Below are 18,936 nucleotides of genomic sequence, written 5' to 3' on the forward strand. Positions count from 1 at the left end.
GACAATAAAGTAAAATTCATGAAAGAGACTACATAGGCCTATGGCTTCCCATGATACTGGGCACATTATTTGTCTGTTGTACAATAAAGGCCACATGCTTAGCACCACAAAACAATATCCATTTATTAGCCCACAGTTCTGAAGGTCGGAAGTCTGCCATGGTAGAGCTGGGTTCTCTGCTTAAGGTATCACAAGGCTGAAACCAAATTGTTGGCTGGACTGATTTTTTATCTGGGAGGGACAAATCCATTTCTACGCTCATTCTTATTGTTGGCAGAATTCTGTTCTTTGTGACTGAGGACGGAGACTTCATTTCCCTACCGGCTGTAAGTCAAGGCTCCTCACAGCTCCTGAAGGCTGCCTGTACTCCTCGCCACACGGCCCCCTCCATGTTGCAGCAGCAAGGGCATGTCAACCCCTTCTTAATGCTTTAAATCTGACTTCCCCTTCTTTGACCAGCCAAAGAAAACTCTTTGCTTTTTTTTTTTTTCTTTTTCAACTTTTTCAATTGTGGTAAAATATACCTAACATAAAATTTGCTATCTTAACCATTTTAAGTGTATAGAGCTCAGCTGTATTAATTTCATCACGTTGTGCAACCGTTACCACCATCCATTCCCAGAACTCTTTTCATCTTGTAAAACTGGAACTCTATTCCCATTAAACACTAACTCTCTATTGTCCCCTCCCCTGACCCCTGGTAACCACCACAGTACTTTCTGTCTCTATGATTTTGACTATTCTAAGTACTTGGTGTAAGTGGAATCACACAGCATTTATCTTTGTGTGCCTGGTTTATTTCATTTAGTACAATGTCCTCAAGTGTCATCCATATTGAGGCATATTACAGAATTTCCTCTCTTTTTAAGGCAGAGTGGTATTTCATTGTATGTGTGGACCATATTTGCTTATCCATTCATTTATTGATTGATCCTTGGGTTGCTTTTATGTTTCAGCTATTAAGAAAAATGCTGCTATGAACATGAGTGTACAAATATCTTTTGGAGACCCTGCTTCAATTATTTCACATATATACTCAGGAATGGGATTGCTGGATCATATGACAATTATTTTTAAATTTTAGAAGAGCCTCCATACTGTTTTCTACAGTGACTGCACTATTCTATATCCCACCAGCAATGCACAAGAGTTCCAATTTCTTTACATCCTTGCCAACACGTATTTTTTGTTACAGAAAAGCATCTTTTCATGTCTTTTTTGGAGAAATGTCTCTTCAAGGCTCTTGCCCATTTCTGAATTGGGTTATTTGTTTTTTCTTGTTGAGAAAGCGCTCTGCGGTTCATGTGATAGGTCCAGTCCATTGGGATAAACTCCCATTTCTAGAGTCAACTGTGCCATATAACATAAGCCAATCAGAGGAGTGCAAGGGGTCATGTTTACAGTCTCAGGATTATACAGAGAGTCGGGGAATGCTGGGAAGCCATCTTAGAATTCTCCCTACCACACTCAGAATTCAATATAAAGTTTCTATAGCAGCCTATAGGACTACGATCAGACCCCTAGTGACCTCTCTCCCCTTCCATTTAGACATTCTTACTTTCCCTTAAAAGGCAAGCATGTTCTAAAGATAGGGACTTTGCACTTACTGCTCTCTCGGTTTGGAGTGCTCTTCCTCAGACATTTCCATGGCCTTCTCCCTTATTTCCTTCAGGTCTTTGTACAGAGAGCCTTTTGCTGACCCCATCCCAGTGTCCCTTCCTTCACCTTGCTTTATTTTTCTGCATAGGATTTATTACCACCTGATGTATTATATATGTTTATGTCTACTTATTTATTGCCTGTGTCCTCCCACTAGAAGTAACTTCAGTGAGGGCATTAACTTTGTTTTATTCACTATTCTATATCCAGTGCCTAGAATAGTGCCCAACACATAGCAGGTGCTCAATAAATATTTGATGAATGAATAATTGGATGTGTTTTTATACCTACCAAGAGTTTTTAAATGGAAAGTTTCTTTCAGAGGACAAAATAGATGAAAAATTGTTCCTGTATTTTTTTGGTTCACAGTTTTAAACTTTTAATAAATTTGAAAATCTTTAACTAGAGCAATTTAAGCACAAAGTAAGCAGAAGAAAGATAAAGAAAATCAATGAAGTAGAGAGCAGAAAAACATTAGTGAAATCAAAAGCTGTTTTTTTAAGATCAATTGATAAACCTGTAGCCCGATTGATCAGGAAAAAAAGGAAAACACACAGTTTACTAATACCAAGAATGAAAATGGTGTCTTTACTACAGATTATGCAGATACTGAAAAGACTATAAGAAAATACTATGAACAATTTGACTCCAATAATTTCCATAACTTAGATGAAATAAACAAATCCCTTAAAAGACACAGACTATAGAAGTTAACTCAAGAAGAAATAGATAACTGGAATAGGCCTATATGTATTTTTAGAACTGGATTTATACTTAAAGCTTTCCCACAAAGAAAACATTACTCTGATACCCAAACTAGATGAAGATATTACGAAGAAAGAAAACCATAGATCAGTATTTCTCATGAGGGGCACCTGGCTGGCTCAGTCTGTAGAGCATGCAACTCCTGATCTCAGGGTGATGAGTTCAAGCCCATATTGGGTATGGAGGCTACTTAAAAAAACAAAACAAAACAAAGCAAAACAAAACAAAAAAACCCTCATAAACATTGATGCAAAAATTCTCAACAAAATGTTCGTAAATGGAATCTCACTCTTTCTCTCCTTCCTTGACAATACACCATGACCAAATGGGATTTATCCTAGGGATGCAAGGTTGGTACCATTAAAAAAATCAAGCAATATAATGCATCATATTTAGAAAGAAAAAAAGGATCATCTTAATAGATGTAGAAAAAGCATTTGACAAAATTCAACATCCTTTCCTCATCAAAGAACCTCAGCAAGTCAGGAATAGAAAGGATCTTCCACAACTAGATAATGAACCTCTACAAAAGAAAACTGATGAAGGTGAAAGATAAGAATGTTTCCCCTCTAAGATCAGGGATAAGATAAGGATGCTTACTCTTAACTGTGTCTTTTCAACATTGTACGAGAAACTCTAACCAGTGCAGTAAGGCAAGAAAAAGAAATACAGGGCATTCTTATCATTCATATAGGAAAGGAAGAAGTAAAATTGTCATTATTTGCTGATGACAGGACCACCTGTGTAGAAAATCTGATGGAATATACAAAGAAGCTATTAGAACTAATAAATGGATTTAGCAAGGTTGCAAGATACAAGATAGATATACATAAATCAATTGTATTTGCATATATTGGTATTGAACAATTTTTGAATTAGTATTGAATTATTGAATTAGTATTGAACAATTAGTATTGAACAAATTTAAAGTTATAAATTTAAAAGTAATTTAAAGTTATAAATTTAAAAGTAATACTTTTTAAAGTGATCATTCATTACCCTGGGCTCTCAGTTCTCCAGGTCTCAGAAATTTTCTTAGATTACATCATTAACAATATCTTTTCCTTAGTTTTCTGATTTTGTACTATTTGGATATTTCCCTATTATTTGGATATTATTGCCTGAACTGATCCTCTAATTTTATTGTATATTCATTCATATTTTTACACCCTTTTGTTACTGTCCCTCTATTTTACAGACACTTGCTCAGCTTTCGAACTTCTTATTTTTTTTCAAAGATTTTATTTATTTATTTGTCAAAGAGAGAGCACAAGCGGGGGGAGTAGCAGGCAGAGAGAGAAGCAGGCTCTCTGCTGAGCAGGGAGCCCGATGCCGGACTCAATTCTAGGACCCTGGGATCATGACCTGAGCCAAAGGCAGACGCTTAACCAACTGAGCCACCCAGGAGTCCCTCTCTTCCAGACTTCCACTGAATTTTTTATTTCTGCTATCACATGTTTGATTTTTCAAGACTTCTCTCTTGTTTTCCTTTAGAAAAACCTATGCTGTTTTTGTTTTGTTTTGCAATATTTTCTGTTATTGTTCTTATAACAATAATGTGTTGTTATTTTTTAAGTTTCTTCTTGATACATAGTCTTAGCTTCTTCCAAGACACTTTTTGTTTTATTTTGTTTTGGTCTGTCTTTTGTGTTAGGAGCTTTTCTCAGATGTCTCATAATCCTTGGTTGTTCGGCTGTTTTTAAATGTGAAGATCTAAGGGTGTGTGTGTGTCTGTGTCTGCGTGTAGTTTATCATCTGTGAGACTCAAACTAGGGCGATCTGACTGGGATATTTCATTTTAAAGCGTCTGATATTAGTATCTTGGATCTTTTCTTCCTTTCAGGTGAGTCAGATTCCACAGAGATGCACTCTCCGGTTTCCTGCCAGTTTTCTGGGATTCCAGGGGGCCTGAGTCTCAGCATCCATCATGGGATCATTTTCTGCTCTTAGTGTTCCAGGCACCCTTGTCCATAAACATTCTGTTTTCCTCTCACCAGGAAGTAAGCTGGTAGACTTTTCCTGGCTGTGTGAGGTAGGGGAAGAATCTGAGGCTCTGATTTTTTTTTTTTTAAGATTTTATTTATTTATGTAGGGAACACAAGCAGGGGGAGTGGGAGAGGGAGAAGCAGGCTTCCCGCTGAGCAAGGAGCCCAGTGTGGGGCTTCATCTAAGGATACTGGGATCATGAGCCGAAGGCAGCCATTTAACGACTGAGCCACCCAGGCACCCCAAGATCTGACTGCTTTAAAAAAACTCTTTTGACTCGTCCTCTTTATTTACTAAATCCCTTTCACTCCCACTTCTAGAGGAAACTAGCATCACTACTTCCTGAGCCTTCTGGAAATCAGGTGGTTATGGTTTTCCCTACCACCTGTCCCCTCTTTATCACTCTTCTAGCTTTCAAAATTTTATTAGTATTATCTTCTCACCAATTCTTCCTGTCCTTGTGGGTATATACCTTAAAAAACAAAATCAAAATGAAAGAAAATGTAAAAAGCCCTTAACTTTGCTTTAGTGACTGACGTTTTAGAAAAGAGCTAAGTGGACACAAGTATTCAGGCTACCTTTTCCTGGAAGTCCATTAATCCGTTATTGGAGGCTTTTATTATTGCCAATTCTTCTTCTTTTTCTTCTTTTTTAAGATTTTATTTATTCAAGAAAGAGAGAGTGTGTGAGAGAGTAAGCACAAGCAGGGGGTGGGGCAGAGGGAGAGGGAGAAATAGGCTCCCCCTGAGCAGGGAGCCCTATGCGGGGCTCAATCCCAGGACCCTGAGATCATGACTTGGGCTGAAGGCAGAGGCTTAACCTACTGCGCCACCCAGGCGCCCCACCCCCGCCCCCGATTCTATGTAATCATACTAAAAGAACAGATCAGGTGTGCTCTACTCAGGAGCTGAGCTGTATGTTCCAAGAGGTCAGAACTGAGTCTGTCTTACTATGGCATTTCATTCCCCTGCATAGGGCCTGGTATATAAGAAAGTATCAACAAATATTTTTAATTAATTAAATAATTAATGAGAGAGAGAGAGAGAAATCTGAAGCAGACTCCGCATTGAGCACAGATCCTGACGTGGGGCTCAATCCCACAACCTCGAGATCATGATCTGACTGAAACCAAGAGCTGGACTCTTGACCCACTGAGCCACCTAGGAGCCCCCGAAAGTAAATAAATATTTCCTACATGTATGAATCAACAAATATACAACCGAGCTCCCTTCAGAGCCTTTATTACATTAAAAAATTTCCTCAGTGATGTCAAGACTTCACCTATGGGACCTGACGAGTATGTGGAAATAGCCAGAGGTTCTTTAGTGCCAAGATGTGTGAACTAGGGGAGTGAGCAAAGTTAAGCAGGTAATAACAACACCTTTTTTTTTTTTTTTTTTGGGTCCCAAACGGGGTGTGGCACCAAGTTATGAGATTGATTTCCTTGTTTGGTGTACAATGAAATCTGAGGTCACTTCACAAAAGGAAGTAAATGGTGTATGATTTTTAGAGCAAGACTTTGAGGCTGTAGAAGATTCTGGCTTCCCTTTCAGAAACAAAAACAAAAAGCAAAAACGAAAATTAAAACTGAACCAGATGAGGTATCACTACCTTCTTGGCCATGGGGTTTGGCATCTCTGGGGGCTGAGAAATGACTGGAGGGGCGAGAGAATGCAGAAGGTTGATTCTCTGGGACGGGCCTCCTAGTAGGCCAGAGGGAAGGGGTGCTGGGAGAAGCAGCTTCTCTGAAGCCAAAGTGGGGTCAGGAATCTGGCATCTCTCCCTAGCTGGAAATGACATCACCGAGAGCCCTAACCGTGTATTATGCACTCACTCCATGCCAGCCACTGGGCTCTAAACACGTCCCCTCGTTAGATCCTTGCCATCGCCCTGTGGGGTTGGTAGTCTTGTTATCCTCATTTTCTGGGTAAGAAAATTAACTCTCTCACAGGGAGAGGAATGTAGGGTAGACATGTCAAGTCAATTTAGCCCCAGCATGACTAAAGGAAGACAGCAAAGGAGGATGGAGGCCTAAAGGGGATACTATTCCCCATGGCCAGATTTTATTATAAAAGCTGGGGACTGATGAACCATGTGTGAAAATCAGCCAATGAGCGGTCTTCTGGTGGTTATTCCATCTGATCTTTGCCGACTGACTAGCAAATACTGATGATTAAACATCATTGATGCTGAGTTGTTGATCAACAAAGAGAGGGAAAAGAAATGGCAGTTTCTCCTATGAGCAGCTGAAAGAGAACTAGGATCAGCTGGAACATTCTGGTGATTGAACAATTGAACAAGGTAAGCAATTTTTCTGACTCACTCCGGGATGAATTGTGTGTTTTTTAAAAAGACTTTATTTATTTATTTGAGAGAGAGAGAGAGGAAAAAAAATGGGCAGGGAGTAGGGGCAGAAGTAGAGGGAGAAGCAGGCTCCCCGCTGAGCAGGGAGCCTGATGGGGGGCTTGATCCCAGGACTCTGGGATCATGACCTGAGCCGAAGGCAGACACTTAACCGACTGAGCCAACCAGGCTCCTGGAATAGGTTTTATTTTAACCTTACAAGTGCCTCTTTCTGTGATGACTGGGGCTCTCTGGCTTCACTATGAGCCGTGAGTGATGGGACTTGATGCCAGTGGACTCTGATTTGAAATCCTGAAAGCATTTGATTAAAATTCTGATATCACCTTGCTTTCTTGTTATTTCCATCTTTGATCGCAGAAAGGAAATTCTGGTTTTTGGTTCATTCTTCCATTGAAACCATAGTGATTAAGAGTGCAGGCTCTGGAACCAGATAGACTTGAGTTTAAATCCCAGCTTTCTTGTTTATTGGATGATCTTGGGCAAGTTACTTAAATTCTCTAAGCTGTAATTTTACAAGCACAATCTATTCCACGGGGTGAATGTGGGAGTTAACGAGGAAATGTAAGGCACACAGTAGGATAACGAAAGGCAACATTCACTGTTCGTACCATCCAACACCATTCACAGACAGTCTATATATGGGCGTCTACACCTGCAGGCCTGTATTAGTTCTTAGGCTGGGAGGTGAGATGACAGAAAAATATAGTTCTTCCTATATAAGTGCACTTGGAGAGAGAGAAAACACACACACACATACACACACACACACACACACACACACACACACACACACACTCCTTTGCAAAGTTCAATGTATTGACTGACCAAAAATCTGAAGCTGGCTTGTGAGGGATAGACAGCTAATGCTATAGGAGTTTTGAGACCACTGAACGGTCCAGGGAGTCTTATGTTGAAAGGTGAAATTTGATAGCTGCTGATGCCTAGGTGAGGATGAAGAAATAAGTGTGTGCTGTCCAAAGCCCTCTCTGCTTAGAGTGGGATGCTTGTGTAAGGAGGCCGCGGGAATAAGGCTGCAAAGCTGGAACCACACATGATCATGTTATCGATACCAATGGGAATAACATTCAACATCTATTTGGTTCTTCCGATGTGCAGACAGCATACCCATGCTACCCCCTTTCCATATATTATCTCATTTAATCTTTACTCCAACCCTACTCGGTATCATTATAGGTACAGGTATTATTATCACAAGTTAAGAAAACGGAGGCTCAGAGAGGTTGGGTAACTTGCTCAAGGACACAGAGCTAGAAATCAGCAGACCCACAGTTTGGAGGCACAAATACACACAGACAGACACACACAGGGGCCCAGGCTCAGGCGACAGAAGCTGTCTCTCTCCTTATTCTTTGCTCCCCTCCCCTCTAGCTGAGTTAGGGGCTAGTTCCTTTCTTTGAGGGGTCCTGTGTGAAAAAATAACCCCTCTGCTCTGCTGTGCCACCTCTGCCCCCAGTATTCCTGCAGCTTTAGTCCCCAGCATGACTCAGAGGGCAGGGCCAGGAAGGAGAGGGGGGAAGTGGGGTGATGGGGTGCAGTGATTAAGGAGGCATTCACTGTCAGGGCCAACTGGGCCCTTTGTGTCTGCACTCACCTTACCCTAGTTCTGACCCTTCGAGGGGCTGGGAGGGGGTCTGCAGCTTTACTGTATGGGCCCAGAAGCCCCTCTTTATTCCAAGGCCAGGCAGGAAAACCCAGGGCTCAGGCCACCGCTCTCCCTTCTGTCCCCACAGAAGAGTGGGATAAGCTCAGATTGGTCTCAGATCATCTTTCCACTGTTCCCACTGAACCCACCCTTGTTCAGAGTGCCCCACAGCCCAGCTGGGCCCTGCCTCCTCCAAGCGGCCTCCCTCCCAGGCCCAGCCCATACTCTCCTGCCTGGTTGCAGTCTCCTGCATGGTGCCCTGGCCCCCAGGGGCAGTGGGTGGGGGCAGCTGCTGCATCCCAGAGTCCTGTTCAGAGAGCCACTTTGGTATGCCCCAGGGGCTGGGAAGTTCAGCACTGCTCTCCCACGCCCTCTAGAGGCTTGGGGTGGCACTGGGTGAGGTACCTAGGAGGGGTCCTGATTGAGGAGGGGGCCCTGGCCTTCCAAAATGTCTGGAAGGTGTCCACAGTCAGAAAACAGTTTCATTAGACCCCCCTCTGGAAGGGGCCCAGTGAGTTTGTGCTGTCAGCTTAGGAGAAAGGAATTCAAGGCCCACAACCTCTGTCTGGGTGTGGAGGGTCCTTCCTTGTATGCTCCCCAGTCTCAATCCAGGCAGCCTAGCAGGACGGCCCCTCTCCACCTCCCACCTTCCCCTTGGGAAGCTTCAAAGGGGCTGGAAGCTGCCCCTGCCAGCTCTGGGGAAGTGGGGAGACCACTCCTCAGATAGCCAGGGGGGCCCCGAGGAGCTATAGGCCAGGAGGGGCAGAGGGGTGAAGAGTGTGTCCCCAAGTGGCTTTGTGAGGATAGAGCCCAGTAAGATGGTGGGAGAAGTCTTCAACTCCTGGTTGGGTAGGACAGACAGAGAAGGGGGAGAGCGGTAACGTGGTGAGAGCCTGGGAGGATGAGAGCCTTTCCAGCTAGAAGACTGGGTGCTGGAGACTTGGGCCTCCCAAGGGAACTGGGCAAGGCCAGCCCAGCTTCCTGGTAATACACATGCATAAAGCATTTGCAGAGCGGGGCCTCTCCTCACTGGGCCCCCATCAGTGCACCCCAGGCCCACCTCAAATGGTCCATTATTTGAATGAGGACTTTGGGGGGCTTGACCCTACTCTCCAGTTCATCCCTTTCCCTTCCCCAGTCCTCACTGCCATAAAGAGGAAGGACCCTCCTTCCTGCGTGGTTTTTCCGCCTCCATTCCCCTAGGAGACCCAGAGATACCTGGGTGTGGGACAGAGGAGGAATGAGTCAATGAATTGTCCAATCTGCCCAAGTGCCAGGCCAGGAGTAGAGCAAGGGAAGACACTTTGGGACTTTGCCAGCTGGCCCTAGGTGAGGGGTGGGGGTGACACCCAGGGGAAAAGCAGGCCTGGCCTCTGCAACCAGTAGTCTTGGGGGAGGGAAGGGCACTTGTCCTCACAGTCCTCACTGTGATGTGGGGCTGTGTGGGATGTGGACATCCCAGGGTCTGCCTGGGCCCAGGCTAGGTGTGTATCATCTCTACATCCCAAAGTACGGCTCCAGGCTCCTCTAGCTAAGCTGACATCACAGCGGAGGCGCAGGACCTGCCCCAGTGAGATGATATGGTGCCTGGAGCGGGGCTGGGGGTGCCCAGGGCATGGACCCCCGGGGCTGAGGCTCCCCCTCCTCCCCTCCCACCAGGGAAGGGTCTTTCTCTCCATTTCCCACAAACACTCTCTTTGCCACTTGACAGCCTTCTCATTCCATTCCCTCACTGCCCTGCTCCCAGCCCCACCACACCCCTGACAAATTCCTTCCCCCACTTCAGCTCTCAGATTGGAGGTATGGGTATCCCACCCACCTCCCAAAGCAGGGGGAGGGGACCTAGAAGCTGACACCCTGTCTGTCCTCCTTTCTCTCCCACTCTCCAGCATTTCATCCCAGCTAGGAATGGGCCTAGAATTCTCTAGACAAACATACCACTGCTATCATCCCATAAATCCCCCAGCGAAGACAAGTTTGGTGGGCCTCTACTTTGGTAATTTAAATCCTTCTTGTGGTAATCCCAGCTGTTCTGGTCGATGGCAACAGGCAGACTGGGGCTGGGGATGAGACAATGGACTGAAGAGTTTGCTGTCTGCCTCCCTGCCCACCTCTGTTCCTGTAATCTTTATAACATCTCTAAAAGGTGGTCCCAGGCCAGGCTCCCTGGTCCTCCCTCCATACCTTCCAGTCCCACAGGCCACAGGCCAAGTCCACACCCCTCAGCCTTACTGTTTCCTCCCCATCCTCCCCGGCCACAGTCTGGGAGCCCTATCTGGGCTTCAGAAATCAGTCACTCCTTCACTCTGCCGAGAGGACATTGAGACCAGAGATGGGCAGTGCCTTGCTCCAGGTCACACAGCAAAGGCAGTGACACTCCCTGGTTTTGAACTCAGGTGCCCGGATCCCTAGCCACAGCCCCACACATGGATATCTGAGTTGCTACTCAAGAAGCAGCAGGCTTAAGGGCAAGGCTTTGGAGACACTATTTGTGTGAGGGGCTTTCAAGGTAACTCTTGCGGTGGTGTTGGGAGAGGGTGTTCAGGGGGCGCCCAGCCTCTGCAGCTGAGGGCGCCATGACCCAGGTCAGCTTGCCTGGAACTGCTGGGTTTCTGGGAACACTCCTTTCTTCTCTGTGGGGCCCTGTCACGGGTGGCGGCAGCAGCGTCGGCGGCGCGGCAGCAGTGGTGTGTGTGTGTGTGTGTGGTTTATCAGTCCCTATGGCCTTCAGGCTAGAGAACTGAGGAGCTTCGCAGAGGAGGAGGTTTTGGTGGATACGTGGGGGGGGGGGGGGCGGGGAGAGGGTCACACTGTGGGGGAGGAACAGCTCCCCTGAGTGTAAGACTCACTATGCCCACCTCTGTCCTCTTTAAAGCCCCAGGTCATACTGGCTTGGGGGATGGGGTTTGGCACCCCTCACTGTACTCGTGTCTCAACTCCTCTGGCCCCCAGGTGAGCAAAAGTGTGACCCACCTCTTCCCTCTTGCAGGATCTCCCTTAGACCCTGGAGGCCAGGGGGAATTGAGGAGATGTGAAGACCATCTTTGCCCCTAGCTCGTCCCCCACTGCCCAGCCTGCCACCCCCCACAGTGACCTCACAGGAGGCTCTGAGAAGCTGAGGCTTGAGACAGGCAGAGAGGAACACTCAGCCAACAGGACTGTCCAGGAGGTTGCCTGGGACAATGGGACAGACAGGAGGGATGGAGAGAGGATGGGAGAGGGATGAAGATACTCGAAGAAAGAGGGAGGAGAAAAGGAAAATGTTCTGATTCCTTGTAACTGTCTGTGATTTGGGCACTTGGGGTTGGGATTCCAGTCTAGGGCTGGGGCTGGCTGCATCTGCCATTTAAAAAAAAACCACTTAATCGATTTATTTATTTGTCAGAGAGAGAGAGAGAGCACAGAAGCACAGGGAGCGGCAGGCAGAGGGAGAAGCAGGTTCTCTGCTAAGCAGGGAGCTCAATGCGGTACTTGATTCCAGGACCCTGGGACCATGACCTGAGCCAAAGGCAGACACTTAACTGACTGAGCCACCCTCAGGCATCCCCTGTGTCTGCCATTTTTTCAACAGTGGCTGGAACCCGAGAGCCGTGAGGCCCGTGCTATGTGGGATGGACTATATATATGTATGGAGAGGTGGGGAGTCCTGGCTTGGTCTTCTCAGGAGCGGAGGATACATGGAGGCATGAAGACCAGGGCCCCAGACAGGCCTTGTTCTCGGCTGGGAACTCAACATTCCAACCTAGAGTTGAGAGCAGACTGGGGCAGGGCCAACATTCACCTGGCGCACCGCAGCAAGGCCACCTGATTGGTAAACAGCTACTGTTCCAGCACCTGGCCCCCATTACCCCCTCAGCCCTCTGTGTGCCTCTCCGACCACCCCAGTCTCTTCCTGAGTCCCCTGGATCTCCCCACAGTCCATAACCTGTGGGGTTTATGGTGACCTGGCCTCTGCCCCAGCTTTACGTGAACCATAATGGGTGTTCAATATTTTGACCATCACTCTCAGCTGGGTGGTGGAGACTAGTCCTCGTAGAGTTGACAGGGGCCAGGTCCTGGGACTTGGGGACACTGGCAGCAGACACGGCAGTCCGGAACCTGGCCTACCTCACCTCTCCTGATGCTTCTAGCTGTGTTTCGGAAGGATCGAGGTCCAATGGAATGGGCTGACATCCAGGGAGATGTAGGCGTGGGCCATCTCTCCAGGGGATCACCAGAGGTCATGGTTCACACCAGCTGTGCCCTCAGCAGGGCATGGCCTAGAATGAGGGATTGCTGAGCCTCTCCACATGGGAAGGAGAAGCAAAGGATGAAGTCCTGGGCCCAGCAGCTGACCTGCTTCAGATAGATGCGATACCTCATCCAGTCCCCCCTCCCCGGCACTGCCTGGCTTCCCAGTGAGCCAGTCAACTCTTGGGGGCATAAGCCCTACTTCCCCCAAAGGCATCTGGCTCAGTGCTGTGCCCCAGTGAAGGGATTCACTAGCCCTTGGAGAAACAGAAGGGGCACCGAGCTGTGAGTCAAGAGATCTGAGTTTGGGTCTTGCCTCCAGGGAGGTGTAGGGCTTCGGACAGCTCTGGGCCTCATTCTGCTCATCTGGCCAAGGATGGTATTTTCTAACTTCTTTAGTCATGGAGCCTTTTCTTCAGGAGAAATCTCAAGAGAAACTCCAATTAATATGGCGGATAATACCGGGTGTGTGGTGCCTGCCTGTTCCCACTGCCTCCCCCACCTGCTCGGCCTCTTAGGGTCTCCCTAGGCTCCCTAGACCCAGGAACCGGGTCTGATGTTCTCCTGACAAGGAGACCTCTTGACTCATTGTCTACTTCACTGATTTTCTTGAGGCTGTTAGGCCAAGCTGCTCCTGGAAGTTGCGGGGAGGTCCCCCCACTCCCTGTGGTAGGCCCTGCACTTCTAGGTCTGGGAAGGCAGGCAGGATGGTGTGGTGACTCCTTTCAGGGGACCAATCATTAAACAGCTTTATCTTTGTGAACCACCCTGGGGGGCCTGGGTCATCGGCCAAGCTACTGGTCCAGACTCAGAGGGTTCCTGAGGGAGGTGGGAAGGGTCACTTCTTGCTAAGAGGCAGGGAGCACTTGGGTACCTGCCTCTTTCCCCCCGCTAGGATTTCCTTGAAGGAACCTACAGTGTAGCCAACTCAGTGACAACCTGGTGACGCAATCGCTCTGAAGAAAGGCTAAAGAAGGATCCAGGCCACATATCCTCCAGCCCTAGTCATCTATGCAAGCACTGTGTGATTCCTTCCTTCCTTCCTCCCTTCTTTCCTTTGGTTTTTGTTTTTAATTTAATTTTTTTTTTTTTAAGTTAGAGAGAGATTGAGCATAAGCAGGGGGAGCAGCAGGCAGAGGAAGAATCAGGCGCCCTGCTGGGCAGGGAGCCCAATGTGGGACTGGATCCCAGGACCCTAGGATCATGACCTGAGCAGTAAGAAGGCAGACGCTTAACCCTTAACCTGCTGAGCCACCCAGGCGTCCCTTGTTTTTGTTTTTGTTGTGTTTGTTTTGTTTTTACAGAGGGATGGGATAAACCCATTTCCCTAATCCTTTCTGTTTGCCTTTATCGAGATGCTAGCGAGTTGGCATTCTCTGAGAGTTTACTCACTCCTGGGGGCAGGGACAGAGAAAGGGAAGGGAAGTAACATGTATATGACACTGTCCACTAGAGCTTTGCTTGTATTCATAGCCTCCATTTATCTTCTCACAACTCTGGGCAGTAAAACACCCCAACTCCCATTTTACAGATGAGGAAATCAAGGATTAGGCAAATGATGAGATTTGTCCAAGTCTCCTGGCTTGGAAGTGGTGAACCAAGATGGAGTCCAGCCTGTCTGGCTCTTTCCATCACACCATGGGAGTGTAGGGATGGGGCAGGGTAGCTGGTGAAGGCTTTTCACAATGAGGATTCACTAGGACAGTGTCTTTTTATTTTTTATTTTTTTAAAAGGTTTTTTATTTATTTGACAGAGAGAGATCACAAGTAGGCAGAGAGGCAGGCAGAGAGGGAGGGAAGCAGGCGCCCCGCTGAGCAGGGAGCCCCATGCGGGACTTGATCCCAGGAGCCTGAGACCACGACTGAGCCGAAGGCAGAGGCCCAACCCACTGAGCCACCCAGGTACCCTGCCAGTGTCTTTTTAAAAAGGACAGATGTTCTGGTCTCCTAGGTAAGAGAGGAAGCTGTTCTGACCTGCTGGGATTTAAGGGATTCCCTGGAACCACATTTCCCCTCCCCCACTTGGTGCTGGGCCCCAGATTTCACCCTTCTTTGAGTTAAGCATTGTCCTCTCCAGAAGCCTTTTGAAATACACAGACCCCTGGAAGATGTGACATTTCCTATCAGTGATCTCGGCTGGAGTGTTTGATGGAGGGTTACAGAGCCTTAAAGTTTAGGGGGGTGTAACCTTCTGCTCTTATCTAGGAGGATTTTGAGGTCCAAAAAGGGGACTGACTTGGCCAAGGTCACATGGCATGCAGCAGCCTTGACTCCTCCTCCCCCCCAACCTCCCAGTGCTGTTTCCAGGTTTCCACCTGTCTGTGATGGACAGATGGGAGACCAGACCTCTGGGCATCTGTTGGGGGCTAGGGAGGGGACAAAGCTGGAGAAAACTTCTTTCTGCTTTGTGCCCTGCTGCAGCTGAGTGGCCCTGTGCTTGTCACGGGCCGGTGTCCTCTGCCCTCTGCCTCTCTGCTTCCCTGCAAACAATAGTGGTGCGCACCAGCAAGCTGGACCTATGTCTGGTGTCTGCTTGTTTGTTTAAATTCTCTGGCAGAGACATGCTGTCCCAGAGGGCGGGGAAACCTACATGGAGCTCACCCCCTGAGGGAGTAGCATTGTCCCTGTGGGCTTTGACTGGGAATGTTTCTGTAGAAGCCCTAATCCCCCATCCTGCCGAACTTCAGAGTCTCTATCACCCCCAGAGGTGTGGTGGGCCTCAGAATCCTCCAGGTTTTTTTTTTATCCCTCTCCATGCAGTGGGCCAAAACGCCTTTCTTCCCTCTATTCTAATGTGCCGCCTCCTCCAGGAAACCTTCCTCTACAGCCAGCAATCATGTGCCCCCCTCAGAGTTCCCATTTTCTGTTTACTGTTTGATTCCTCTGGACAGAGAGCCCCTTCCACATTGTGGCAACCCCCGTAGCCGAGCCAACCCAGGGCTTCCGGGCTGAGTTTAATACTTGCTTATGGAATAAACGTCCTGCGCTACCTCCTGCAGCAAACCCTTCTTGAGGCCCATCCCAGCCAGTCTGACTGCTCGGTCTTGGTACCCTCACAGCACTTTGGGCCTCCCTTAGGGCAGCTTTCCCACCTCACCTGTAGCTGTATGCATACCTGTCCATGGGCAGCATTTTCACTCCTGTCTTACAGACAAGGGGATCAGGGGGGTCAGAGAGGTTGAGTCACTTGCCCGAGGTCACTCAGCTAAAGAGTGGCAGCCAGGAGTGCCACTTGGGTCCATTTGGATCCAAAGCCCCCATAGCGTTCACTGTCCTGTATCTCCTACAGCGTCAGCACGGTGCCTGGTGCCTGGTGCCCGGTAGGCCTTGGGAAAGATCCACTGCTGGAATGAGGCTCAACTCCCAGGCAGGGCCCAGGTCTGAAGGAAGAATACAGCTCTAGGACCCTAGTGGCCACCTCTTCCCAGGACAGGACTCCCTCCAAGACTGAGTGGGTGTGTGTGACCAGGGGCAGCAATGGGCAGGAGGGGGGGTCAGACTTTGAGGGGTAGCCAAGACTGGGGGTGTCAAGAAGTGAGCATGTCTGGGGCTGTCAGGGAGAAGCAATCCAGGGAGACAGTCCGGCTTTAGGGGATTAAACAGAGGTCTGTAAGGGCCAGGCAGAGACTCAGCTGATAAAGGACTAGAGTTGGCTCCCCCAGACAGTGACCCTGCCCTGCCCTTCCCTGCCCATCTGCCCCTTCTCCTGCTTGTTCGCCATCCCTCTTCCCTCCCCTTTTCCTGCCGGGCTTCTCTGGGGGAGTCAGCCTCTAGTCTCATTACCAATCAACATCTTTGCCCATCATTACCCCAAGTCAAAGATCCAGATCCAGATGGGGACTGGAAGCTGGCAGGAGGAAAAAGAGGCCCTTCTTCTTTGAGGGAGAGACCGGGGTTGGGGGGCCGGAGGCAGGGAAGGGTTGGCACCAGAGAGAGACAGAGAGAGTAGGATAGACCGGCAGCCAGGGACAGCGAATTGAAGGGAGCCAACCCAATTCTCTCTCCACCAATTCAGTGAGATTTGTACTCCTGCCTTTCCAGTGGATCAGATCTGTGTCCAGCTAGGTGCCTGGAGGCGTCAGGGGGACTGTGTGAGGGAGGAGACCTTTCTTCTCCAGGGCAAAATCGCCTGGAGAAATGCTAAGACAATGGCAAGAATGAGCCACTCTCTCCCCACTTTGGAGGGTCTCTGTCCCTTCCTCCATGGGTTTGGAGGTTAACCGCCCACACCCACACAGGCAAGGGCTTCCCTGAACATCCAAGTGATAGGTCATCAGGACAAGGTACAATTATTGCGCCTTGGGCCTGATCACTACTCCCTTTGTCTGGGGCCACGGCTGGCTCCTGGCTAACTGTCCCGCTCCTTGCCGCTCACCCATACCTTCTCCCCACTTCCCCCTCACCTGGAACACCTTCTCCTTCCTTGGCTCCTGCAGAACTGCTTCCGAGCCCTAAGCTGAGGGGGCCCTGGTCTTGAGCCCTCCGAGTGGGGCTGAGGATGCCCTTGGAGGGGACCAGCATGACCCCTGTCCGGGGGATTAAGTCTGTGGGAGGAGAGGGTACTAGAGAGACACAATGTGGTCTTGCGATTGTTGATTGGTGTTCCTGATTCCACGTGCTTTTTGTCCCCTTTCTGGAAGACCCAGGTGTGTTGGGCTCTCAGTTCGATGGCAATATGGGCATTGGCTGGGTGTTATCTGTCAGGATAGTGTATTGTTGGGAAAGCCGGTGACACCACACTGGGCGATAGTGTCCAGAGGCAACCGTCCTCGGAGTTGCCACCAGCTTGTCTCTGAAATGAGGGGTGGGAGTGGGGGCAGAGCAGGGTGCTCCAAAGTCCCTCAGGCCAGGATGCAATTCTGCTCCCTCCTTCCCTTCCCTCTCTGTGCCAGGCACACAGAGGGGACCTCGAATAGGTAGCCGAAACACACCTTACTTAACACCACCGAGGGGGACGTTTGGCTCAGGTTGGGGAAAGCCCTGGGGTTATAGCGACAATTGACAGCCACCTTTCCTTAGAACCCCTCCACTCTCCTCTCAACTTCAGGGTCTTTTATTAAGATCTCCTCTTTTGGCCTCTTGGGGGCCAAGCAAGGCTGAGTTGAGGAAAGACGCAGTGGAGGGGGCCAGTCTGAGCCCCTGCTCCTGCTGCTGGGAGCCTCAGTCCTCGCTTTGCCTGCTCCAGGGCAGGGATGGGGGGGCCCGCCAAAGCACCCACATCTTGGGCTCTAGTGGTGCTACATGCGGACCGGGTTGGAAGGAGGAGGTTTAATGGCGTCCCTTCCATCTCCCATGCAGCAGCTTGGAGCATGGAGCCTAGGTAAGAAGGCTTGCCTGGGAGGAGGGCACCCTGTGCCAGCAAATAAACATTTAGTAACTGGAAAAAGACCTGTCCCTGCTGCTGGGGAGCTTGCCAGGTGGTACAGGCAGGACTGGAGGCATGGGTGATGCAAAGGGTAGGATGGGGGTGGGGTGGGCAGCCCCTCTGCTCATAGGAGCCTCGGGACGCCACTCCACTCCGGTGGAACTGGGCTCCTAAAGAGGTAACCTAGCGCCCTCACCCAACCGCAGGACCATGTGCCGAGGCAAGGGGTTGGCTGAGTAACCTTCCTGGATCGTTTGGGTCAATTTGGGGGAAATTGCGGCATTCCCGCTCTCGGCCCAGACACCCACAGAGGCTACATCAGCCCTGGGCCAGGCCCTGGCCAGATCTGGATGAAAAATGAGACTGGTTGGTCCCTCTCTTCCCTCAGGTATCAGAGCCCCCTCTTTGTTCCCTGGGGGAACCTGGGAGCTGCTGGGTCAAAGCCCAACCAGGAATTTTTCCAGGCTGGTTCCTATATCCAAGGGTTGGGTGGGGGGCCTCGGGGAGCACTTAGGGAAGACCAGGGGAGTTGGGGAAAAAGGGGCTTTGAAGGGAGCCGGTGTGGGGTGGGGGGAACTGGGGGAAAGAGGAGAGAGGCTCCCAGTCAGTAGAAGTAGGCAAAGGATCCTGGGGGTCTGGGGGTCCTGAGGAGAAACCCCAATTCTGTTCAGAAGATGAGCTGAGAGGCTGGGCTGGGGCTGATAGAAAGAGGCTTTGGCCCCCAGCCTGGTGGGAGCTCTGGGCAGCTGGCCTACAGACGTTCCTTAGTGTTGGTGAGTAGGTTTGAATCATCACTCAGGCCCTGGCCTCCATCCGCCCCCACCAGCCCCCTGGCCTCAGTTCCCTGGCAACATCTGGGGGAGGGGGGGGAGCAGGAACAAGGGCTTCTGTCTGCCCGGCTGCC

General features: G+C 49.3%; 1 protein-coding gene across 1 annotated transcript in view; it reads left to right on the forward strand.

Annotated features, from left to right (window-relative positions):
- VEGFA (vascular endothelial growth factor A) overlaps positions 1–18,936 on the forward strand; it is a 70,810-nt gene that overhangs the window by 34,434 nt on the left and 17,440 nt on the right. The gene's annotated exons all lie outside the window — the stretch shown is intronic.

This window comes from Meles meles, chromosome 5, assembly GCF_922984935.1.
Source record: "Meles meles chromosome 5, mMelMel3.1 paternal haplotype, whole genome shotgun sequence".
In the NCBI taxonomy this organism is placed as follows: Eukaryota; Metazoa; Chordata; class Mammalia; order Carnivora; family Mustelidae; genus Meles; species Meles meles.